The 26413-nt window shown below is 36.0% G+C and overlaps 1 long non-coding RNA gene across 1 annotated transcript in view; it reads left to right on the top strand.

Moving 5' to 3' along the window:
• Nucleotides 1–26075, top strand: part of LOC103878172 — a 28171-nt gene extending 2096 nt beyond the window's left edge. Inside the window, exons 2-3 of the long non-coding RNA XR_638200.4 lie at nucleotides 903–1067; nucleotides 25388–26075. This is a non-coding gene — a long non-coding RNA (uncharacterized LOC103878172). The remainder of the gene's footprint in view (nucleotides 1–902; nucleotides 1068–25387) is intronic.
• Nucleotides 26076–26413: the final 338 nt, after the last annotated feature.

Below are 26413 nucleotides of genomic sequence, written 5' to 3'. Positions count from 1 at the left end.
GAGGCAGAGGTTGCAGTGAGTCAAGACTGTGCCATTGCACTCCAACCTGGGCAACAAGAGCTAAACTCCTTTTCAAGAAAAAAAGAAGAAAACTAAAAAAAGAAAATCTTAGTGCAAGGAATTAAGGAATCACAAAAATCCCAGTTGCAGAGAGAAAATTAAATGGGCTTGAAGTCAGATGAGCTGGTTTTGAATTTCGAAACTGCCCTTACTAACTGTGTGCTATAGTTTGGATAATGTTTGTCCCTCATACCTCACGATGAAATCTGATCCCCAGTACTGGAATGGGGCTTAATGGGAGGTGTTTGGGTCAGATACCTCATGAATGGCTTGGTGCTGTTCTCATGGTAATGAGTGAGTTCTCACTCTGTTAGTTCCCACAGAAGCTGGTTGTTAAAATGAGCCTGTCGCCTCCCCTTCTCCTGCTTCCTCTCTCACCAGGTGATGTCTATACACACTGACTCCCCTTTGCCTTAGGCCAGGAGAGGAAGCAGCCTGAAACCCTCACCAGAAGCAGATGCCAGTGCTATGCTTCTTGTACGGTCTGCAGAACCATAAGCCAAATAAACCTCTTTTCTTTGAATTACCCAGCCATGGATATTCCTTAATAAGAAAAAAAAAAAAAAGAAAAGAAAAAAGAGAAAGGACTGACACTGTGGGAACTTGGGCAAGTTACCAAAGTAACTTGAGTAAAGTTACTCTATTTTCACTTACAAAATAGGAATAATGATATCTGCTTTCTAGGGTTGCTGTAAGGATTAGAGAAATACATGTTAAGTGTCTAACATATAATAAGGCTCAATAAGTAAGTTATATTTTTCTGGAAAGACAAGTCATATGAGCTTGACATATAATTTCTCCAGCCTTGCTCTCTGCTCTTCCCTATGTTTTGATCATCTCAGGACCATAGGAAAGGCCAGGATCCAGAGTGCTTAAGAAGAATAAGAGAAGGACAAGTAAAAGAAGAGGAAGAGAAGCAGCAACACCTTACTAAATAACACTAAGTACCAGGGATTGTTCTAAGGTGTTCATAAATATTGACTCAGTCTTCATAGCAACCCTATAAGGTTGGTACCATAATTATCCCCACTTTACAGATTAGAAAAGCACAGAGGGGGGATATATGACTTGCCCAAGATTGTACTGCTAGTAAGTGCCAAAGCAAAGATGCAAACCCAGGCAGAATGGCTCCAGAGTGTGCATTAGTGACTACTGCTGTAGGACCCCAAAAAACAAATATGGAATCTACTCAAGTAAAGACATCAGAGAACTTTAGGGGATGAGTACTTTTTTGTTTGCCAAAGGTACTAGGTCATAATTTTTAATATAAAAGAGGTAACTAATGAGCTTAAGGACACTCTCTTGCATAAATAATACAGAAAAGGCTATGTTTGTACACATACTAGTGAAGAAAGGTGACAAAGTAAGTTGTGTCCATCACAATCTATGTCTCTTCAGATGAACTGACTCTAAATCACTGGAGAAACTGAGTATGCATAGAAGCACATTGGTTCCTGCCCTTCCTCCCACATCCTCTTTGCTCTTTAGCAGCCATTGGCCACATCACTGAGTGTTCTTGTTGCTTGAGTAGTACCTTCGGAAATTGAAAGATATGTATGGAAGGGAAAGGTCCAGGTATCTTCATTGCCTAGTCTTGAGGATGGAAACATAGGCAGACATCCTGGTCAAAAACAAAGAGGGAGACTTGGTTCAGATGTCAGGAAAATAGCTTAGCTAGACTGAGTGCCAAATGGAAAAGGAAACTCAAAGATACCTTAATCAGAAAACCATGGCTACACACTCCAATAGCAGGGAAAAAAACATCAGGTTACATGGGCAACGTTATGATTCTCTTTCATTTACTTTACACAAATGTGAGTGTTCCAAAGGCACTCTCACAAAGGTTTCCTTCACTTTATACTCTGGCAAAATGAGGTCTATTAGAGCCATGTTAACTATTCAAAATACCAAAAGATACCTATTTTTGGAACCATTATTCACATATAATGGGGTAATGCAATATATAGATTCAAGGAGTTCTCTAGGTTCCCTCACAGTGACAATTTTGTTGTTGCCGCTGTTGCTATTGTTACAAGTGCTGGAAGTTAAAAGCAAGCATATTTCTGCATGTTCAACAACCTCCCAATCTGGAGAGCCCATGTAATTTAGATACACTTTAAGGTTCACAGCTACAACCAAAATGTTAGTTTCTATACTAAGTATACAGTACAAATAATATGGATCCAAAAAGTACAAAGAGATAGAGAATAGGAAACTCCAGAGGTAGAACAGAAGCAATATACTCCTGCTGGGGACAGCCAGGGAGGAGAACCTCACAGGAGCTATTAAAGTCCAACTCTTCCTCCTTGAGAATAAGAACAGGAAAAAATGGAAATGGGCTGGCTACAAAGTAGGGAAAGGCCAGGATCCAAGCCTCTCCGCTGTAGCACAATGGGAATTACTCATGGAAAGGACAGAGGGAAGAGAGGGGACTCTGTTGATTGTAAGAAGTACCAGAATCAACCCAGCTATTCTCTTCTTAAACTTTCATGCAGCTATGCCCTCTGGTGTCTTCCAAAAAGTCCAAAATGAATTATTAGGATATCAGTGAGTCAAAGCATGATGTTCAGGATTCTTCCATATTGCTAGGATTTTCATAAATTCTAAGATTTTTATCTTAGAATTACAAAACTACCTCAGATTAAAGCTATAGGGAATGGTGTTGAAAGAATGCAACAGCTTTAATGTGACCACGAGCTTTGAAAGCTACAGTAAGTAAACCAGCTACCTAGTAGTTTAGATTCTAAGCAACTCAAAGGCAATTGCTAAGGATAGCATAAGAAACGAGGCTCATTTATGTGAATTAACTGCCAACATCCCCCGCCTCTCTCTCTTGCATACACACACACACACACACACACACACACACACACACACACACAACTTGCTCTCTGTAAGAAGCCACGTTATAAGCCGCCCTATAGAGAGGCCCATGTGGCAAGGACACATGGCTGCTTGCCAACAGACTCCTGACAACAGTGTGTAAGCTTAGAAATAGATTTTCCAGCCTTGGTCAAGTCTGTAGCACTGCAACCTTGTCTGACAACTTGACTGCAACTTCATGAGAGGCTCTGAGACAGAATCATCCATCTAGATAGCTCCAAAATTCCTGACCCTCAAAATCCATGTGAGATAATAAATGTTTTTCATCTTAAGTGACTACATTTTCAAGTAATTTTTTATATAACAATAGATAACTAACATTAACTCTTGCTTAAGTCATATAGCTTAAATAGAGTGGTATATCCATTTCCCAAACCTATGCCATTGCCACTGCAACATTCTGCCAAGCCTATAGTAATCCTGGATTCATAATTAATGGCTTCTGTTATGGTTCTGCAAGAAACAAAAACCCAGTCAAGCTAACTCAAGTAAGCTCAAGCTAATTCAAGGCTGGGTGTCTAATAATGTATCTTTCCATAAATAATATCTATAAATGCTAGAAGAAAAAATATAAATACTTGATGGCTCCAAGAACTGAAAAAAAGCAGGCATATTTTGAAAGGCAGTCAAACTTATAGTAAGAAGTCAGCACAGAGTGATTTATAGTTTTTGCAGGTATGCCCGAAAGGCAACCAGAATCATGACCAAAGTAGCACTGCTGAAATTCCAAGAAAAAGTCTCCTACTTTTCTGGCTGGAGGAACTAGCAAAATTCCAGGCAAAGTAGACAATCAGAAGTTGTGGGAGAAGAAAGCCAGGAAAGAATACCACCAAATTCTGTTTGTACTCAGTAGCTCACATTTCTGGATGACCCCTGAATTATGTATGAATGGGTCAAATAGAAAGCAGCTAGCAGTTAAGGATTATAGAATTAAACTCAGTTCTGAACTTCCACTTAGCAAAGGTATTACAGACTTCATTTTAAACCAAAGGAAATAAGATGCCTGCTAAAATGAAACATCAACACTCTTTAGAGCAATATAACAAAATTCAGAGTCTCTATAATAATGCCTCTACAGCATCCAGGATAAAATACAAAATTACTCAACATACAAAGTGCCAGAAAAATGTGACCCAGTCTCAAGAGAAAATGCAAACAATAGAAGCCCATGTCAAGATGACCTATATGTTGGAATTATCAGGAAAGAATTTTAAAATAGCTATTGTGAGTATACTCAGTGATGTCAAGGAAATATAACAAATATGAAGATTAAAAACCTCAGCAAGAAAAAAACAACATATAAAAAAGAAATGAATGGAAATTTTAGTACTGAATACTAAAACATCTCAAATGAAAAATTCAGTGGATGGTCCTAATAGCAAAATGGAGATGAAAGGAAGCAATGAATTTGAAGACAGATCAATAAACATCATCTAATTTGAATAAGAGAGGTAGGGGAAAATTTTTTTTAAAAATAAGCAGAACCTCAGGGACCTATGAAAAAATTTCAATATATCTTACCAAGAAAGACACATGGGGCAGGAAAATATTTTAAAGATAAACACCAGAAAACATCTCCAAATTTTTTAAGATGTAAATGTACAGATCTAGGAAGCTCAAAAATCCTCAAAGAGAATTAATGCAAAGAAATCCACATCTAAGTACATTATAGCCAAACTGATGTTCAGGGAAGAGAAAGAGAAAAATTTGAAAGCAGACAGAAAAGAACATCACATTATATATAGCAGAATAATGATAGAAATTATCACAAACTTTTCTCACAAACCTTTCCCAGAAACTAGAGAGGCTAGAAGACAGTGGAACATCTTTAACATGTTACAAGAAAATAACTGTCATCCTAGAATTCTAAATTCAGTGAAACTTGCTGCAAAAAGGAAAGTGAAATAAAGACATTTTTAGGTAATGAAAAACTAAGGGAATTGGTCTCCACCAGAACTGTACAAAAAGGTCTTCAAGTTGAAGGAAATGATATCAAGGGAAATCTTGGATTTTCAGGAATGAATGAAGAGTAGAAAATATAAGTGGTAAATATATGGGTAAATAAAAATACTTTCTTCTTTTAAATTATTTAGAATACAAATGATTATTCACAGCAAAAAGTATGACATTTTCTTGTAGGATTTGCCATGTACTTAGATGTAATATATGTGACAATGATAACTTAAAGAGTGGTAAGATAGAAACTAAATAGACCTATCTATGTATTACAATAATTCTACTTTTTATCATATTAGCACTGCATAAACTGTGAAAGGAATGTATAGAGCAAACATGTTTTTGAAATATACAGAAGTATAATTTCAAATGAATAAGTATCCTAAAATGGAAATTAAGATATTGAAATAACCCAAAAGAAGGTAAGATGAGGGTGGGGAAAATGAGAGGGATTCAAAATATATAAAAAATAAAATGGCTACCTAAATTCAACCATATCAGTAATTATATTAAATGTTAATTGAGCCGAACACTGCAATTAAAGTACACAGGTTATCAGAACGGATTTTTTTAAATGAAGACCTTACCAAATTCTATCTAAAAGAGATATATCTTAAAAGAGATATATCTTAAACATAAATTTAAAAGTTGAAAGTAAATGGACAGAAAAAGACATGCCATGTGAAGAGTAACCATAGTAAGGCTACAGTGGTTGTGATAATAGCAGATAAAATAGATCTCAAGAGTTTTAGAAAAAATAATGAAGAGTATTTTATAATAAAAGGATTAATCCATCAGAAAGGCATAGAAATTATAAATGTGTGTGTACCTAATAACAGAATTTTAAAATAAGCGAATCAAAAATTGATAAGATTAAAGGGAGAAATAGATGATTCTACAATCATAGCAGGAGAATTTAATACCCCCCTTTCAGCAAATTACTTAAAATCTAGAAAAAAGAACAAGTAAATACTAGAATAACTGAATATGTCATTCATTTTTGCCTAATTTGTATTTATAGAGCTTTACACTCAACAACTACACAATACATGCTATTTTCAAATATACTTAATACATTCACCAATATAGAACATATGTTAGGTCATAATGCAAGTTTCAATAAATTTCAAAGGACTGAAGTTATACAAAGTATGTTCTTTGACCACTAAAAGACTAAATTATAAATCAATAACAATAATATAACATTACAATTACAAAGAATATTACAAATGTTTGGAAATTGGACAACAGATATCTCAATAATCCATGGGTCAAATAAAAATCAAAAAATTAGAAAATATTTGAAACTAAATGATAATAAAAATACAACATAGAAATAAATTTGTGGGATGCAGTTAAGGCAGTAGAGGGAAATTTATGACTTTAAATGCTCATGTTGGGAAAAAGAAAAAGGAATAATTTGTAATTAATGTCCTTTAAGAAGCTAGTGAAAAAAAAGAACAAAGTAAATCCAAAGCAGATAGAAGTAAATAAAAAGCAAAAATCAATGAAATAGGAAATAAACAATAAATAAAATAAAGCCAAAAGATGACTCTTTAATTTAAAAAAAATTCCTACATCTCTAGCTGAACTGAGTTGAAAATGGTGGTAGAAAGGGGAAGACACAAATTACCAATATCAGGAATAAAAAGGGGTTATAACTCTAAATAGTACAAATATTAAAAAGTTAAGAAAAATTGACAAGTTAAATGTAATAAACACACTTTTTGAAAACTAGTACAGCACAATCAAGAAGAAACAGATAACCTAATATCTACTAAAGAAATGAAATTACTTGTTTCAAAAGAAAAAAAAAAGCCTATCTATAAAAATTGTATTTAAAAGTCTTCAGGGCAAGATATCCCTGCTGGTGAATTCTACCAAATATATGAGGAAGCCAAAATAACAATTCTACAGAAACTCCTCCAGAAAACAGGAAAAAAAAGAGTGTCATTATCCTGATACTAAAATTACATAAGATATTACAATTTTTAAAACTACAGATTCATATCCTTCATAAACACAAGTACAAAAAACTTTTAACATGTTAAACCTAGCAATATATCAAAGGAATAGTTAATATATCATGACTAAGTGGTATTTATTCCAGTAGCGCAAGGTTGGTTTAACATTTAAAAACAAAACCAATGCAATTCACCATATTAACAAAATAAAGAAGAAAAAAATTCAAAGGGGGGCTGGCCAACATAGTCCACAGAAGCAGCTAGTGTGCACTGCTCTCATGGAGAGAAATAGAAGGGGCAAGTAAACACAGCACCTTCAACTGAAGTACTCAGTTACACACATTGAGATTAATTAAAAAAAAACAAAAAAAACACCTTGACCGACAGAAAACAGAACAGAAAAAAGCAAGGCAGGACTGCTCACCCAGAAGCAACAAATAACAAGGAGCCAGGGGAATCTCCCCTGCCCAGGGAAGTGGTGAGTAAGTGAGTGACCCTGGGGATCCACACTACTCCCATAAATCTTTGCAAACCTCAGGTCAGGAGACTCCCTTGTGAACCCATTCCACCAGGGCCCACAGTCTGACATGCAGAGCTACACGGAATCTCAGCAGAGCAAACACTCAGGCATAAGTAGAGCCCTGTGGGCTTTAGATGCCCAGGTTTCCCAGCAAAGCAGCAGCAACTCCAGCAAAGCAAGAGGTTAGGCCCCTGTACATACCCCTAGAAAAAGGCTGAATCCAGGGGGTTGAGCAGCAACAGTCTTCAGGCTCTGTTTCCACAGCACCTCACAAGATAAGACCCACTGGCTTGGAACTCCAGCCAGCCATGGGTAGCAGTGTTACACATCCCTGAGATAGAGCTCCCAGAGGGAGGGGTGGGCCACCATCTTTGCTGTTTCACAGCCTTAGCCATTGATGCCTTCAGGTTCTGGGAAATCCGAGGCAACCAAGGGACTGGATTGATCACCCCACACAGTGTAGCAGCTCTGTGAAGAGTCAGCCAGACTGCTTTTTCACATGGGTCCCAGATCCCATTTCTCTTCACTGGATGTAACCTCCCAACTAAGGTCTACGACCACCCTCACCAGTGTTTTCCAGATGGCAGCAATTCCAAACCTCCCTGGGACAGAGCCCCCAGAGGGAGGGGTAAGCCACCATCTTTGTTGACTTGAAGTCCCAGCCATTGTCACCTTCAGACTTTGGAGAGTCTGAGGTGACTAGGGGCTGGAGCAGACTCCCAACACAGCACAGTTGCTCTATCAAAATGTGGCCAGACGGCTTTTTCACAGTTTCCTGACCCCATTGTTCCTCACTGGGCAGGACCTCCCAACCCAGGCCCCCAGCACCCCACTCCACCAGCATGTCTGAGCCAGCAACAGGTCCATATCTGGAGCTCCCCAAAGAAGGGGCAGGTCACCATCTTTGCTGTTTTGTAGTCTTTACTGTTGATATCTTCCGGTACTGCAGCAGCTCTGTGGAAAAGTTTCCAGACTGTTTGTTACATGGGTTTCCTATCCTGTATCTCCTCACTGGGCAGGTTTCTCCTGGTGTGGACTCTAGCCACCCAAACTGGGACAATCAATCCAGTAGCAACTCTGCAACCCCTTGGAAGAGAGCTCCCAGTAGGAGGCATAGGTTGCTATCTTGACTGTATCACAGCCCTTGTCCTTGCTTTCTCCATCTCTGGAGAGTCTGCAGTTAAAGGGACACCCACACACAGAGATAAGAAAAAACCAATGCAAGAACTCTGGCAATTCAAATGACCAGAGTGTCTTATGTCCTCCATATAGCGACACTAGTTCTCCAACAAGGACTCTTAACCAGGTTGAATTCACTTATATTACAGAAGTAAAATTCAGAATATGGATAGGAATGAAGATCACTGCGATTCAGGAGAATAGTAAAACCCAATCCAAGGAAACTAAGAATCACAACAAAATAATACAGGTACTGAAAGATGAAATAGACAGTATTTTTTAAAAAACTAACTGATCTGACAGAGCTGGAAGACACACTATGATAATTTCACAATGCAATTGCAAGTATTAACAGCAGAATAGACCAAGCTGGGGAAAGAATCTCAGAATTTGAAGACTGCCTCTCTGCATTAAGACAGTCAGAAAAAAATAAAGAAAAAATAAACATGAATGAACAACACCTCTAAGAAATATGAAATTATGTAAAAAGGCCAAATATATGAATCACTGGCATCATTGAAAGGAACAGAGAGAAAGCAAACAGTTTGGAAAACGTATTTCAGGATATAGTGCATGAAAACTTCCCTAACCTTGCTAGAGAGGCCAACAGTCAAATTCAGAGAACCCCTGCCAGATTCTACACAAGAGGATCAGCCCCAAAAAACATAATCAACAGATTTCCCAAGGTTGAAATGAAAGAAAGAATGTTAAAGGCAGCTAGAGAGAAAGGGCAGGTCACCTGCAAGGGAACCCCCCCATCAGGCTAACAACAGACCACTCAGCAGAAACTCTACAAGCCAGAGGATATTGAGGTTCTATTTACGGCATTTTTAAAAAACAAAATCTTCAACCAAGAATTGTACATCCAGCCCAACTAAGTTTCCTCAGTGAAAGAGAAATAAGATTCTTTTCAGATAAGCAAATGTGGAGGGAGTTTGTTACCACCAGACCCACCTTACAAGAGATCTTGAAAGGAGCACTAAATATGGAAAGGAAAGACCATTACCAGCCAATACAAAAAAACACTTATGTACATAGTCCAATGACACTATAAAACAACCACACAAGCAAGCAGGCATAATAACCAGCTAACAACACGATGACATGATAAAACAGACACATATTAATACTAACCTTGAATGTAAGCAGGCTAAATGGCCCCATTTAAAAGGCACAGAGTGGTAAGCTAGATAAAAAAGCAAGACCCAATGGTATACTGTCTTCAAGAGACCCATCTCACATGCAGTGACACTCATGGGCTCAAAATAAAGAGATGGAGAAAAAATCTACCAAACAAATGAAAATTAGAAAAAGAAGCAGTGTTGCAATCCTAATTTCTGACAAAACAGACTTTAAACCAACAAAGATCAAAAAAGACAAGTAAGGGCATCACATAATGGTAAAGGGTTCAATTCAATAAGATCTAACTATCTTAAATATATATGCACCCAACACAAGAACACCCAGATTCATTAAGCAAGTTCTTAGAGATATACAAAGACACTTAGAATCCCACACAATAATAGTGGGAAACTTCAACACTCCACTGACAGTATTAGACAGATCATTGAGGCAGAAAATTCACAAAGACATTCAGGACTTAAACTCAACATTGAAACAAATGGATGTGATAGACCTCTACAGAACTCTCCAGCCAGAAAAAAAACAGAAAATACATTCTTCTTGTTGCCACATGTCACATACTCTAAAATCAACCATGTAATCAAAATTGAGGGAAAAAAGTCACTCAAAACCATGGAATTGCATGGAAAGTAAGCAACCTGCTCTTAAATGGCTTTTGGATAAATCATGAAATTAAGGCAGAAATCAAGAAGTTCACTGAAACTAAAGAGAACAAGGATACAACATACCAGAATCTCTGGGACACAGCTAAGGCAGTGTTAAGAGGGAAATTTATAGCACTAAACATCCACATCAAAATATTAGAAAGAACTCAAATTAACAATCTAATATCAAAACTAAAAGAACTAGAGAAGCAAGAGGAAAGTAACCCCAAAGCTAGCAGAAGATAAGAAATAACCAAAATCAGAGTTGAACTGAAGGATATCAAACAAGCAAAAAAAAAAAAAAAAAAAAAAAGTAAAGATTAAGAAATCCAGGAAATGGCTTTTAAAAAAAATTAATAAGACAGGCCACTAGCTAGACTAATAAAGCATAAAAGAGAAAAGATCCAAATAAACACAATCAGACTTGAAAAGGGGGATGTTATCACTAACCTCACAGAAATATGAATAATAATCAGAGATTACTATGAACATCTCTATGCACACAAGCAGAAAAACTAGAAGAGTTGGATAAATTCCTGGACACACACACCTCACCAAGACTGAACCAGGAATAAATTGAATTCCTGAACAGACAATAATGAGCTCCAAAACTGAATCAATAATAAATAGCCTACCAACCAAAACCAAAACAAAACAAAAAAAACTCAACCCAGGGCCAGATGAATTCACAGCCGAATTCTACCAGATGTACAAACAAGAGATAGCACCATTCCTACTACAACTATTACAAAAAATTGAGGAGGAACTCCTCCACAACTCATTCTATGAGGCCAGCATCATCCTAATATCAAAACCTGACAGAGATATAACAAAAAGATAAAACTTCAGGCCAATATCCTTAACAAAGTTTGATGCAAAAATCCTTAACAAAATACTGCAAACCAAACCCATCAGCACATCAAAAATCATGATCCACCATGACCAAATAGGTTTTATTCCCTGGGATGCAAGGTTGATTCAACATATGTGAATCAATAAATGTGATTCATTACATAAACAGAACTTAAGACAAAAACCATGTGGTTACCTCAATAGATACAGAAAAGGCTTTCAATAACATTCAACATCCATTCATGTCAAAAACTCTCAATAAATTAGGTACTGAAGGAACATACTTCAAAGTAATAAGAGCCATCTATGACAAACTCACAGCCAACATCACACTAAATGGGCAGAAGTTGGAAGCATTCCCCTTGAAAACTGGCACAAGATGGCCGGGCGCGGTGGCTTACACCTGTAATTCCAGCAGGCTGGGAGGCTGAGGCAAGCGGGTCACGAGGTCAGGAAATCAAGACCATCCTGGCCAACGTGGTGAAACCCTGTCTCTACCAAAATATAAAAACTTAGCCAGGCATGGTGGCATGCGCCTGTAGTCCCAGATCATCAGGAGGCTGAGGCAGGGGAATCACTTGAACCCAGGAGGCAGAGATTGCAGTAAGCTGAGATCATGCCACTGTACTCCAGGCTGGTAACAGAGTGAGACTCCTTCTCAGGAAAAAAAAAAAAAGAAAACTGGCACAAGATAAGGATGCCCCCGTCACCACTCCTATTCAACTTAGTATTGGAAGTTCCGGCCAGAGCAATCAGGGAAGAGAAATAAAGGGCATCCAAATAGGAAGAGTGGAAGACAAACTTATTCCTGTTTGCAGATGATATGATCATGATTCTGTATCTAGAAAACCTCGTAGTCTTGGCCCAAAAGCTTCTTTAGCTGATAAACAACTTCAGCAATTTTCAAGATACAAAATCAACATACAAAAATCACTAGCATTCCTACACACTCGACAGGAGCCAAGACAAAAACCAAATCAGAAACACAAATCCCATTCACAATCACCACAAAAAGAATAAAATACCTAAGAATACAGCTAACCAGAGAGATGAAAGATCTCTACAGTGAGAACTACAAAACATTGCTCAAGGAAATCAGAGATGACACAAATGGAAAAACATTCCATGTTCATGGATATGCAGAATCAATATAACCAAATATATTTAAAATGTCCATACTGCCCAAATAAATTTATAGATTTAATGCTGTTTCTATCAAACTACCAATGAAATTATTCACAGAACTAGAAAAAACTATTTTAAAATTCATGTAGAACCAAAAAAAAAAAAGCCCAAATAGCCAAGGCAATCCTAAGCAAAAAGAACAAAGTTGCAGGCATCATGTTGCCCAGTGTCAAACTGTTCTTGTACCAGTAGCACGCTGTTTTGGTTATAGGCCAATAAAACAAAATAGAGAGCCAGGAAATAAGGCCACACATCTATAATCATCTGACTTTTTTTGACAAAAACAAACAATGGGGAAATGACACCCTACTTAATAAATGATGCTGGGATAACTGGCTAACCATATGCAGAAAATTGAAAATGGACCCCTTCCTTATACCATATAGAAGAATCAACTCAAGATAGACTAAAGACTTAAATGTAAAACTGAAAACTATAAAAAACCCTAGAAAGCCACTTAGGCAATGACATTCTGGACATAGGAACTGGCAAATACTTCATGATGAAATCGCCAAAACAGTTGCAACAAAAGCAAAAATTAATAAATGGGATCTAATTAATACCTTCTGAACAGCAAAAGGAACTATCAAAAGAGTAAACAGGCAACCTACAAAATGGGAGAAAATTTTTGCAAATTATGTACCTGACCAAGGTATAATAACTAGCATCTATAAAAAATTTAAATGAATTTACAAGAAAAAAACAACCCCATTAAAATGTGGGCAAAGGACATGAAAAGATACTTTTCAAAAGAAGACACACGTGCAGCCAACAAGCATATTTTTAAAAGCTCATTATCACTGATCATTAGAGAAATGCAAATCAAAACCACAATGAGATATCATCTCACACTAGTCAGAATGACTATTACTAAAAAGTCAAAAAATAATAGATGCTGGCAAGGTTGTGGAGAAAAGGAACACTTATATGCTGTTGGTAGGAGTGTAAATTGTTCAGCCATTGTGGAAAGCAGTGTGGCAATTCTTCAAAGAGCTAAAACCAAAACTACCATTCGTCCCAGCAATTGTATTACTGGGTATATACCCAAAGGAATATAAATCATTTTACTCTAAAGACACATGTACACATATGTTCATTTCAGCACTATTCACAATAGCAAAGACATGAAATCAACCTAAATGTCCATCAATGGTGGACTGGATAAAGAAAATGTAGTACATATAAACTATGCAATACTACACAGCCATAAAAAGAACAAGATCATGTCTTTTGCAGGGACATAGATGGAGCTGGAGGTCATTATCTCCAGCAAATTAACACAGAAACAGAAAACCAAATACCACATGTTCTCACTTATAAATGGGAGCTAAAGGATGAGAACACATGGACACAAAGGGGAACAACAGACACTGGGACCTACTTGAAAGTGGAGTTTAGAAGGAGGGAGAGGAACAGAAGAAAGAACTATTGGATATTAGACTTAGTACCAGAGTGGTAAAATAATCTGTACAACAAACCTCCATGACACAAGTTTACCTATGTAACAAATCTTCACATGTACCCCTGAACCTAAAATAAGTTTTTTAAAAATCCTGTGATATTTTAACCTCTGAATAAAAGAGCACTTGACAAAATTTCACACCCATTCATGACAAAAACTCTTGGCAAATTATGGAAGTTCTTCCATGTGATAAAGAATATCTAGGAAAAAATGTATAGCTAATATTATATTTAATGATAAAATAATGAATGCTTTTCCCTTAAGATCAGAAAGAAGGCACTGATATCTGCTCTCACCAATTCTATTCAACGCTAATGGTGCTAGGAATTTAACAAATTAAGAAAAATTAAAAAGCATAATGATTAGAAGGGAATAAATAAAACTGCCTCTATTTGCAAATAACATGACTACTTACGTAGAAAACCCTCAGGATGATACCAAAAACCTACTAGAACTAACGAGGAAATTTATCAAGATCTCAGATTATAGAATTAAATTTTTAAAAATCAAGATAAAATCAATATTAATTGAATTTTTACATATTGCCAGCAAACAATTGGAATACAAATTTCAAAACTGCATTTATAATAGCACCAAATAAATATAATATCTTTAGGAATAAATTTAACAAGTGAAACAAGATTCCTATAACAAAAAGAACAAAACACTGCTGAGTTAAATTAGCAAAGGTCTAAATAAATGGAGAGGTATACCATGTTCATGGATTAGAAGACAATATAATTAAGATGTCTCTTTCCAAATGTATCTGTGGTTTTAACACAATGCCAAAAAATTTCAACAGAACTTTTTTGTAGAACATTACAAGTTAATTATACATTTTATATGGAAATCAAAATGACTTAGAAAATAAAAAGCATTTTCAAAATAGAAGAAAAAAACTGGTATATTTACACTACCTGATTTCGAGTCTTACTCTTAAGACCCAGTAATCAAAACAATGTAGTAGTGCCAGAAAGATAGACATATAGATCAATTTGCATAGAATATAGAACCAAGAAATAAATTCATATATATTTGATTAGTTTTCAATAAAAGTACTGAGGTAATTTGAAAAAGAAAGGAAAGTTTTCTCCCCAAATTGTGCTGGAACAAGTAGATACCCTTAGGTGAGAAAATGAATATTGACCCTTATCTTATATCATAAAGAAAAATTAATCAAAATTGTCCATAGGCCTAAATGTGATGGAACAAAAGAAAAGCAAAGAAGAAAATCCTTGCAACCTCAGAGTAGGTAATAATTTCTTAGATAGGACACAAAACCACAAACCATTTAAATAAATTGGTAAATTAGATCTCATCAAAACTTGAAACTTTTGCTTATCAAGACATCTTGAAAAAAATGAAGAGACAAGCCATATCATGAGATAAAATATTTGTAATGTGACAAACAGCTAGTATTCAGAATACATAAAGAATTCTTACAGCTCAATAAGAAAATGGACAGAATTGTGAACAAAATAATTAAACAGACACTTCACATAATACAGATGCTCCTCAACTTAAAATAAGGTTACAGCCCACTAAAATATTATTTCAATTGTGAATGAGAGTTCTTTCATGATTTGACTGTCTGCTTGTGTATTGTTGGTATATAGGAATGTTCATGATTTTTGCACATTGATTTTGTATCCGGAGAGTTTGCTGAAGTTGCTTATCAGCTCAAGAAGCTTCTGGGCTGAGACAATGGGGTTTTCTAGCTATAAGATCATGTTATCTGCAAACAAAGACAATTTGACTTTCTCTCTTCCTAATTGAATACACTTATTTTTTTCTCTTGCCTGCTTGTCATAGCCTGAACTTCCAATACTATGTTGAATAGGAGTGGTAAGAGAGGGTATCCTTGTCTTGTGCCAGTTTTCAAGGGGAATGCTTCCAGCTTTTGCCCATTCAGAATGATATTGGCCATTAAAAGAAGAAACCTAATGTGCTTATTCCAAAAGATAGCTGTTTCAGTTCAGGCTGAGAAATACCTCTCCTTTTTCACTCCACCTTTGATGCTTCAACAGTAACCAAAGTGGATAAAAAATATTAATTATTCCTGTGGGAAAGCTTTCTCCCACTCTACCCACCATGCTTAGTATTTCAAAAGGCAAAAGAAGGTTTTGAAAAGTAATCACCAGCAGTGCCAGGGACCAAAGAAATCTACTCACTGTTTTTGGCAAATGCAAGCTCTGCTATATATATCCTTGTTAAAAGGAATATACTCATTTAAAAAAATGTAAAAATCAAGCTTGAGAATGTACAAGTTTCTGAAACAGAAGGAAAAATAGCACAGCACTCAAGATACAAAGAAGAATATAATGGACCCTACTGTATTGACTGTCCATTCTTTGTTCATGTTTTCACTCTTTGTAGGCCTTGGTGGGAGACAGAGGCCACCTTCTACTACAGGTGCTAAAAAGATCAGAAACTTGCTTACCAGACTTACTTGCAGTTAGACCATGGACATGTAATCTAGGTTCAGCCAAACATGTGCATGCTTCCTGAACTATGAACCAGTGTCTAGTAATGCAAAAAGCAGAACAATGGAGAATCCATTCGGATGGCAGAAGGGCAACCATGGCAGCAACATAGTTTCTGGAGGAAATAATGACAGAGGTGGAAGCTGTGGCACTGGGTGCTTGGCAAAAATAGCAGAGAATGCTCACCTGGCCAGTTCTGTGGTGTGATTTTGACAGGATTCCAGCCATGTCACCTCTAGGTTCAGTTATCCAGCGCATGCCCTCTATTCAACAATCCAGAGACTACCCAACATCAATACACTCAACTTAAATTAGCCAAAGTCAATTTCTTCCACGTTAAACTAAGATCCCTGACTGATTCAAACAGCTGTCTTCTGAAAATTATTGATACAGAAGACTAAAGAAATGTAGAAATCATAAATTTTAGTTTTTAATTAGGTTCAAGAGAATACGGATACCATTAAGCAAATAAAAATTGGGAGTATCAGGTGTTAGACACAACTTTAAAAATAGGTGAATGAAATACAGAGACATAAAGATAAGCTTGCTGAGATGAGAAGGAAAATAGAAATGAAATAACACCATGAAAATCTGCATTAGAAGCAGAAAATATAATCATAGACACTGTAGAAAATCAAATTAATTGCCTAAAAACAAACCTAGAAAATCCTTCAAAAATGTAAAGGGCAGGGAAGAGAAGAAAATAAAATGAGAGAAGATGGATAGATGTAGAGGTGAGAACAGAAATCAAATCTGCAGATAATTGATATTCCTAAAAATGAGACCAAAACAAATGGAACAAAATTGAAATAGAGCAAAAATCAAAGATAAAGGTGGGGGAAAAAAAGCCTTCCAGCATTAAAGAAAAATTTATGTCTACTAAATAAAAAGATTTAAAAGTACCAGTCAACACTGATTAAAAAGAGACTGACAGTCAGAAAAAACAATTGCCAAACATAAAATAAATTATTTTCAAAGATAAAATCAGATTTCTCCTTAAAACTAAACACCAAAAATAAATAAATAAATAAATAAAATAGAGCAAAGTCTTCACAGTTTTTTAAAGGAAAAACATGGTAACTGTTGATGGTCAATTTTATGCGTCAAGTTAACTGAGCTAAGGGATACCCAGATACCTGGTAAAACAAGATTTCTGGGTGTATTTGTGGAGGTGTTCCCAGAAGAGATTAGCATTTAAATCAGTAGACTTGAGTAAAGAAGATCCACCCTCACCAGTGTGGGCGGTCATCATCCAACCCATTGAGGGCCTCAGTAGAACAAAAAGGCTAAAGAAGGGTGAGTTTTCCCTCTTTCTTCTTGAACTGGGACATTCATCTTCTCTGGCCCTTGGACGTCAGAGTTTCTGGTTCTCAGGCCTTTGAACTCAAACTGAATTACATCACCAGCTCTCCTGGTTCTCAGCTTGTAGACGCCAGATGGTGAAACTTCTTGGCATTCATAATCACCTGAGCCACTTTCCGTAATAAATATATCAATATAATAAATAAATATGTGTATAAATATGTTTATATACATAATGACTAAATAACGACACAGTGATTAAAAGTGAGTCAATCAGAAAAACTAGGAAGATATTCTCGACAAAAACAGGACTGATAGAGATTATGACCCAGATACAACTCAGAAAAAGTACTTGAATATAGACCCTAACTCATTAAGAGTTAAATCAAAGAAGTCAAAAATGCGACTTCCATAGTATTAAAAAACTGAATATTAAATATTTAGTATTAAATAATAAAAACCTGAGTATTATATTAAATCAGTAAACACAGAATTCAGGATAACCAACTATTATAAATGTGGCTAGAAAATAGAATATTATCTTGAAAGAAAATGAATACAAAAGTAAAAAAGATAATTTAATAATAGCTCTGTGTTGATAGACGGTGTTATCAGAGTCTGAAAGTGGGTAGGGGAAAAGGTAAGAGTAGTAAAAACATGTTTACTTCATTACTATATGTAGGAAAAATTAAAATTGTTACGTTGATTTGTAGAGTAATACAGATAGAAGTAGGATTACCAAAAACAAAGAAATCAATGTCCATAGAGCAGAAAACTGGAATTCAGAACAAAGTTTAAAAATAAATAAATAAATGACAGACATGTCATTATCAAAATATACCTAATTTAGACTTCCTATATACCTAATTTAGAATATACCTAGTTTAGAATTTTACTTAGTGTTGAGAATCTTCTTAACACTAGGTAAGATAAGTCTAAATTAAAATATGTTAAGAAAATTCTTAACACTAGGTAAGAGATAAAATTTATATTCTCAGCAAGAATGTTTTGGAGAGATTAACAAAAAAATTGGTCAAAAAAGAGAAAAACAAAAGAGCAGAGTTGACTAATAATATCAAAAAATGAGAATTTAAGGCAGAAAATGCAATATAAGAGAAAATGCCAATTTATACTGATAATGGTCACAATACATATTGAAGGTAGAACAATCATGATTATATAAGTGGTGAATAATATCAAAATATCTAAAAACAAAACTTATACATGAGAAAGATATTTAATGTTGTAAAATTGTACAGTAATTAATAAAAGAACTGAAAAGATTCATTTAACTATTAGAAATTGGGAAAGGGAAAATAAATAGTGTAAGGATGTCAATTCTCACTGTCCATAGTGCAGAGTCAATTAATATTACCTACAATTGATAAATCAAGTAATGGCAGCATAAACACATTATAACGAGGTGTGGAAACAATCCCCAAAGAAAGTAAAAACACAAAGACAAGAGAGAGAGTAAGAATAAGAAAAGGTTGACAGATTGACTCTTGCTTTTCAGACAAACTCATTTGTGCTGTTTAATTTTTTCTAGATGTATAAATTTTCTTGAAAGTTTTTTGTTTTTTCTTTTTTTCTTTTTGAAACAGAGTCTCACTCTGTCACCCAGGCTGGAGTACCATGGCACTATCTCGGCTCTCTGCAGCCTCTGCCTTGCAGATTCAAGCTATTCTTGTGCCTCAGCTTCCTGAGTAGCGGGAACTACAGGCGTTTGCCATCACGCCTGGCTAATTTTTGTATATTTAGTAGAGACAGGGTTTCACCATGTTGGCCAGGCTCCTGACCTCAAGTGATCTGCCCACCTCCCAACGTGTTGGGATTACAGGCCTAAGCTACCGTGCCCGGCCTTGGAAGTTTTTATAATTGATACATCATAATTGTATATTATGTATATACAATTGTATATATGAGGTACATAGTGATGTTTTGATACACACAATGTATAGTGATCAGATCAGGGTAATTACCATATCCATTATCGCAAACATTTATCATATTTTTTATGTTGGGAACAAAGTTTAATCATGAAAAACCATATGAATCCCCCAAAGTGTCAATTATACGAGTCACATTTTTTGACTACAGCATAATGAAATTTAAAATTAAAAGAATGTTTATGCAAATAAAGAAAAACAACTGCTTTGAAATCTTAAAAATTATGTTGTAAATGATCATTAATGGGAAATCAAAATTACAGTGTAATTAGAAAATAGAAATAGTGGACATATTACATTACAAAATTTATGCAGTGCAGCCAAATTTATAACTGGAGCCAAATTCACAGCCTTAAAAAGTATACCAAGACAGACTGAAAATAAAACAACTAATCATTAGCAAAAGAAGTTAGAAATGAAGAACAGCAAAGCAAATCTCATAGCAGAAGGAAAAAAAAGAAAAAGATGAATGGAATATCTCTATTTTGAAAACAAATAGCGATATTACATATGTGCAACTATTATGTATCAATTTTTAAGTGAAAAAAAGTAAATATAATAAAAGGTAACTTGCACCACCAGATATCAAGATGTACTATACAAGTATGATTGAAACCACAGAATAGACATACTAATAAATAAAAGTGAGTAGATATACTAGGTTGAAATTCACATAAGCATTGAATATTAATTACATTTCAATTCAAATAAGTGAAAATAGAGTTAAATATTTAATAATTTATTCGGGGAAGATTTTATATAGAAATAAGAAGGAAAATCTTACAAATTAACAAATGTAATATGTTCCTCGGTGGAACATTAATTGTAGTGTTGGAAACATAAAAACTCTATTCAATATAGTATAAGACATTAATAAAATTCCAATCACTTAGTTGGACTTTTATTGAAGTTCGTCAAAGTAACTCAGGAGTTTATCTGAAAGAAAAAGTTGGTAGTAATAACTGAACATTTTGGAGGAGAAAAGGTGAGGAGGTAGCACCTGCCATATCAATAATAAAATATTCCATAGAGCTACAGTAATCAAAACAGTAATGTTTTTAAAACCAGAGAAATATGATAGAAATTACAGAAATAAACCTCTAGTATGTAAAAGAATTTAGGAAATGATAACATCACAAATAGAAGGAAAAAGGATTATTCAAGAAATTGACCAGATTTAGAAAAAAATTTCAGTCTGAATCTTTACATCACACTTATCCAGAAATAAAAGTCAGATGAATAAAAGAGCTAAATGTAAAAAACGAATTCAGGAAATATTTGAAAGAAAAATGTATTAGAAAACATGTTTGGGGATTGAAGAAAAATGTTACACTTTTCTTGTAAAAGTAATGGAGGACGTCTCAAAGAAAAGTGGGATAAAGTGGCCCTCATGAAAATTAAAATCTTGCATGTATATATTTTTAAAACAAAAATAGACCAGGCACAGTGGCTCTCACCTGTATTTCCAGCACTTTGGGAGGCTGAGGTGGGCGGATCAGTTGGGCCCAGGAATTTGAGACCAGCCTGGGCAACATGGTGTAATAAAACTCTGTCTCTACTGGTGAGGTGAGGTGGAGGCTGCAGTGAGCCATGATCATTCTACTGCACACTAACCTGGGCAATAGAGTGAGATCCTGTCTCAAAAAAATAGAAAACAAATATAAAACTAGGGAAAAGATTAGTACCACTAATAAATAAATAACAGCCCTTACAAATCAGTGTAAACAACAATCACACAACAGAAACACAGACAAAAGGCACACACAATTGACAAAAGAAGAAAACTAAGTCATTAAAAAATATATTAATACATATTCATTATCACAAGGAGTCAAAGAAATATAAATAAACAATCTTTTCTTTCTTTTTCTTTTTTTTTTTTTTTTTTGAGACGGAGTCTCGTTCTGTCACCAGACTGGAGTGCAGTGGCATGATCTCAGCTCACTGCAACCTCTGCCTCTCGGGTTCACACAATTTGCCTTCCTCAGCCTCCCGAATGGCTGGGATTACAGGCACACACTACCACGTCTGGCTAATATTTTTTGTATTTTTAATAGAGACGGGATTTCACTATGTTGGCCAGACTGGTCTCGAATTCCTGACCTCGTGATCCCCCCACCTCAGCCTCCCAAAGTGCTGGGATTACAGGCATGAGTCACTGTGCCCGACCGTCTAAAGCATCTTTTTTACCGTAACTTTGGCTTGTTGTTTCTTTCCTAGCACTATTGCAATCTACAATTACTTGTTTGTTTATTGTCTGTCTCTGCCAATTAAACAGTAAACTCCTTGAGGGTAGGAGCATTGTCTCTCTTTTTCACAATTGTCCTTAACACTTAACATAATGCCTGGTACACAGGGTGCTCAATAAGTAAATTAACAGATTTATTTTTTCTCACTATTAAACATTTTTATAACACTAACTGCCTCGCATTGTTGTACAAATATCAACATATTTCATCCTCAGAGCAACCCACTGAAGCATTTTATCATTAGTTTACAGACTCAAAAACCAAGGTACAGATTAATGAGATAACTAACTCAAGATCATAGAGCTGGTAAATAATAGCACCAGGGTTTAAACTGAGGCATTCTGATTCCTGTCTCTATGTTCTTAAGCACCAAACTTTCAACCCAATATATATTATATATGATTATCTTCTGCAATTTCATGTGTGATCTCTGGTTATTTCAAGAAAACCTTAGAGATCACAAATGACTCATTATGTTAGGTATAGACTAGTAATATTAGCAAATTTCAGAAATGCATTCATAGTTATCTGTTCACATCAGTGACTTCATTTGTTACACTTTTGCTTGTGCACATGCTTTATTTTTTAGTAAACTTAGAACACCTTTAAATTTATAGAAAAATTGTGAAGATACATCCCACACCCAGTTTCCCTATTATTAGCATCTTCCATTAGTATGATAAATTTGAGACAAATTATTAATCAATATTGATACATTATTAACTCCATATTCAGATTTCCTTGATTTGACCTAACATTTCTGTTCCCAGATCCTATCCAGGAGACCACATTGCATGTAGTTATCATATCTCCTTAGGCTCCTCTTGGCAGTGACAGTTTTTCAGGTTTTCCTTGTTGTTGGTGACTTTGACAGTTTTGAGGAGCACTAATCAGGTATTTTGTAGACTGTCTCCCTGTTGGATGTGCCTGATACATGATTATACTGGGCTTATGGGGTTTGGGGAACAGATTTATTTTTAATGATACAACTCAAGACTGGCATCAGTGCATTAAGATGAGTATTCTCATATATGGTGAGAGTAAAAATTGCTAAACCTTTCCTAGAAATAATTTTAGTAATAAGACTATCCTTAATGAAAGCAAGCGATTCAATTTCTAAGACTCCTAAAAAAGTTTTCAGAGATAAGAGCAAGGATTGAGCTACCACTCTCAAATCCACACATAAGAGGAAATAGATGAATACAGCTATATAAGACACATGACTAGGAAAAATGTCCAGAGGGAGCTCTTTAAAAGGTTCACAATGTTCCTCTCTGGATGGTGTAGTTATGAATGATTTTTACCTCTGCTCTTTTCTATATTAAAAAATTTTTTTACAATTCACATGTATTACATCTATCAGAGAAAACAATGTGACTTTTTTTTTTTAAGAAAGTCACATAAATACATATTTTAGCTGTAACTACTGTTTTTCACGCCAAGGCTCATGATGGTGCCAAGGTAATCTGCAGCCATCTCCTGCATTCAAGATGCTTGAACTCTCTGCCACAGTTTAGCCCACGTATCTGGACCTGTACCCTCTTCGAGACACTCAGCTAGCAGAGTTGATGTTAAGACTGTTTTCAGTCTATTCAATAATTGAATTCCGACTGTTCAATAGTTGATGTTAAGACTGTTTTCTCCTTACACTTGTCATCTGACTTACAGAATCCTTATATTTACATATAGATTTTTTCTCTTTTATTCTTTTTGTTTTTGTTTGTGTGTTTTCTTTCTTCCTTATCTCAATAAAATCAAGCTCAAGATCCTCATCCTGACAATTCTATCACTATTTGGCTAACCAGTACTTCCTTTGCCTCAGTTCCCACCACCTTCCTTATGGTTTTTGATGTTTGTCTTGAGTTTCTCGAGGACCAGGTCAAATCTAATTCATCTTTGTTTTCACCATTGGTACTCAATAAGTCTTCATTCAATAAGTTGAACAAATTTTAAAAAGTCATTGCTCATTCATGGTTACTCTGAACGAACATCACCCACTATCCTGGTGCCATTCCCCTGCCTGGCCTACTCTTTGGTCTTCTGTTCCCATGGGCATCATTGTCAATCCTTTGAGTTTTGGCAAATTCTGTGTTCCTTCATGAATTCTCCCCTGCGAAGATCATTTGTCCTGGCCTCTGCTTCTTCTGATTTCCTAAGACTCTATTTGCATATTGTTATACACTATCTTATAGTGTCCCCTGCTAATATCAAGTGTGCCTGTGTCTCAGCCAGCATCCATTAGAAGGAAGTCTCCATAATTTGACCTAAGAGAGACCTGGACTTACAAACCAACATTGCCACGACCATCTTGGTGAAGATAGTCAAGTTTTTATACTCTTTGAGCCTCTGGTTAGCATCTGTAAAATGGAGATAATAACTCAAAGAGGCTGTGCAAAGATTAAGAGAAATAATACATATTTAAAAAGAGGGCAAGAAAAAAGCACCTTTATTGTTATTATTACCATTATTAAATATTTTCCCCCCTGGATATTTCATAGTTTGAGACTATGCCACTCCTCTGTATCTTCCAAAGCATCTCATCCAATATTTCTGACACAACCCAGTGTCACAGAAGTTAGACAACATGTATTATTATACCATATGACCTTGAGCAAGTCACTTGGCCTCTCTGAGGTTCCTTATCGGTTAAATAAGGGTTATATTATAATATCTTCCCTACTTATCTTGAACTTAGTTAGTGGCAATAAAAAGATAAGGCCGGGCACGGTGGCTCACACCTCTAATCCCAGCACTTTGGGAGGCCGAGGAGGGCAGATCACAAGGTCAGGAGATCCAGGCCATCTTGGCTAACACGGTAAAACCCCGTCTCTACTAAAAATACAAAAAAATTAGCCGGGTGTGATGGCGGGCCCCTGTAGTCCCAGCTACTTGGGAGCTAAGGCAGGCGAATGGCATGAACCCGGGAGGCGGAGCTTGCAGTGAGCCGAGATGGCGCCATTGCACTCCAGCCTCGGCGACTCCATCTCAAAAAAAAAAAAAAGATGATGATGCACAAGAACTTTCGAACTTGTAAAACACCTATAACCTGTAAAATGTGACTGTGAGTTTTAGTTATTATCAAATATACTCAATATATACATATTGAGTTGGAGTACCCTGACTCAGCCTCTTTTCAAATTTTGCTTAGTCCATTTTACCCCATAAGTTTTCCCATGAGGCTCAAAGAAAAGCTCCCTCCCTAAGCTACACTCATACCACCTCTGACCTGTCACACCCAACACTGAACTGAGATGCTAGACTCCTTCTCTGTTATGGATACCACGGTTCACACAACTGATCATGTTCTCCTCTGTACTTTGGCTATGAGGAGCCCAGATGCAAATGTGTAGCCCACCTCTAGCAACTACACAAGAAATTGTGTATTCTCATACTAACTACGCTCCTGTATCCTAAGCCTTCTATTTTCTCTTTGACCTTGTCCTGCTACATGTATCTCTGCAAGCCACCCCAAATTCCTTCTGAAATGAGAAAGGACAAAAATCTGCAATGAAAGCTCCATCTATTCCTGAAGACAATGCCCTATTTTCTATTGCAGGGTGCTATTATTCTACAGCAACTGTGACATCTATATGGACATTCATCAGCTCAACATCAATAGGAATGGCTATGGTAGACTGTTCACAAAAATTGACACAACAGAGTGCTTCTTTGTATGAATTCATATTTTGTACTGTATCTTTGCAGCTCCTCCCATCAAAAGATGAAAGTTATTTCCCAACTTGTTTAATCATGGTGGGTTTTATGAGTTGTTTCAGCAAACAGAATACAGTAAAAGTAATGTTAAGACAGTTTTGAGAGCCAAGAGAACTTGCACAGTTCTCCTCTCTCTCTTGAAATGCTGTCCAAACGTCAGATAAACAAGCCCAGGTTATCCTGCTTGACGATGAAAGACATAGGGCCTGGTTTCCCCCATCTCTCCAGCCAATGGCCCACTAGTCCCCAAAAGAAAGCCACCCAGGTGACTGGTAGTAGATGCAAGACTGAGGCAATCCAAGACCAGAAGAATTTCCCGAGTCCAGCCTGAGCTGCTGATCTATAGAATCATAATCTAAATATATGTTTATTGTTTAAGCCATTACATTTGGAAAGGTCTGTAACCAGAAAAAGTTCACTGATACAGTGGTTGAGCTCATTCCCAAGGCATGATTCAGCCAAAGGAAATAATCATTTAACAGTCATGAATAGTACATAGATATGAGATATAATCAGAATCTCTTTAAGACCATCCTCTTGGAAGGCACAACTCCATTACACATAAGAAAATGGAGTTTACTTGAAAGAGAAAAGGAGCAAACATCCTCACCAACCAACATTCTTGCAGCGCTAGCTGACTGTAAGCTACTAACCACAATACTCCACGTCCTCTAGGGTCCCATTCCCAAGACACTTCCACACTCTGTGTAACTGCAGAAGAGCCTTGCCTTCACTATTCTCAAAGCTTGGATTTCAAACATCCCAGATACCAGGCAGAAACCTACTTCTAGAGGATGGTTTCTAAGACCAGAAACTCCCAAGCTGCCTGCATTTAATGAGACCTAGAGAGGAGGTAAGGAGAAAGAAA

Source organism: Papio anubis, chromosome 13 (genome assembly GCF_008728515.1).
Source record: "Papio anubis isolate 15944 chromosome 13, Panubis1.0, whole genome shotgun sequence".
Taxonomy (NCBI): Eukaryota; Metazoa; Chordata; class Mammalia; order Primates; family Cercopithecidae; genus Papio; species Papio anubis.
The sequence above is the reverse complement of the archived record's forward strand: the minus strand, read 5'-3'. Positions and strand labels throughout refer to the sequence as shown.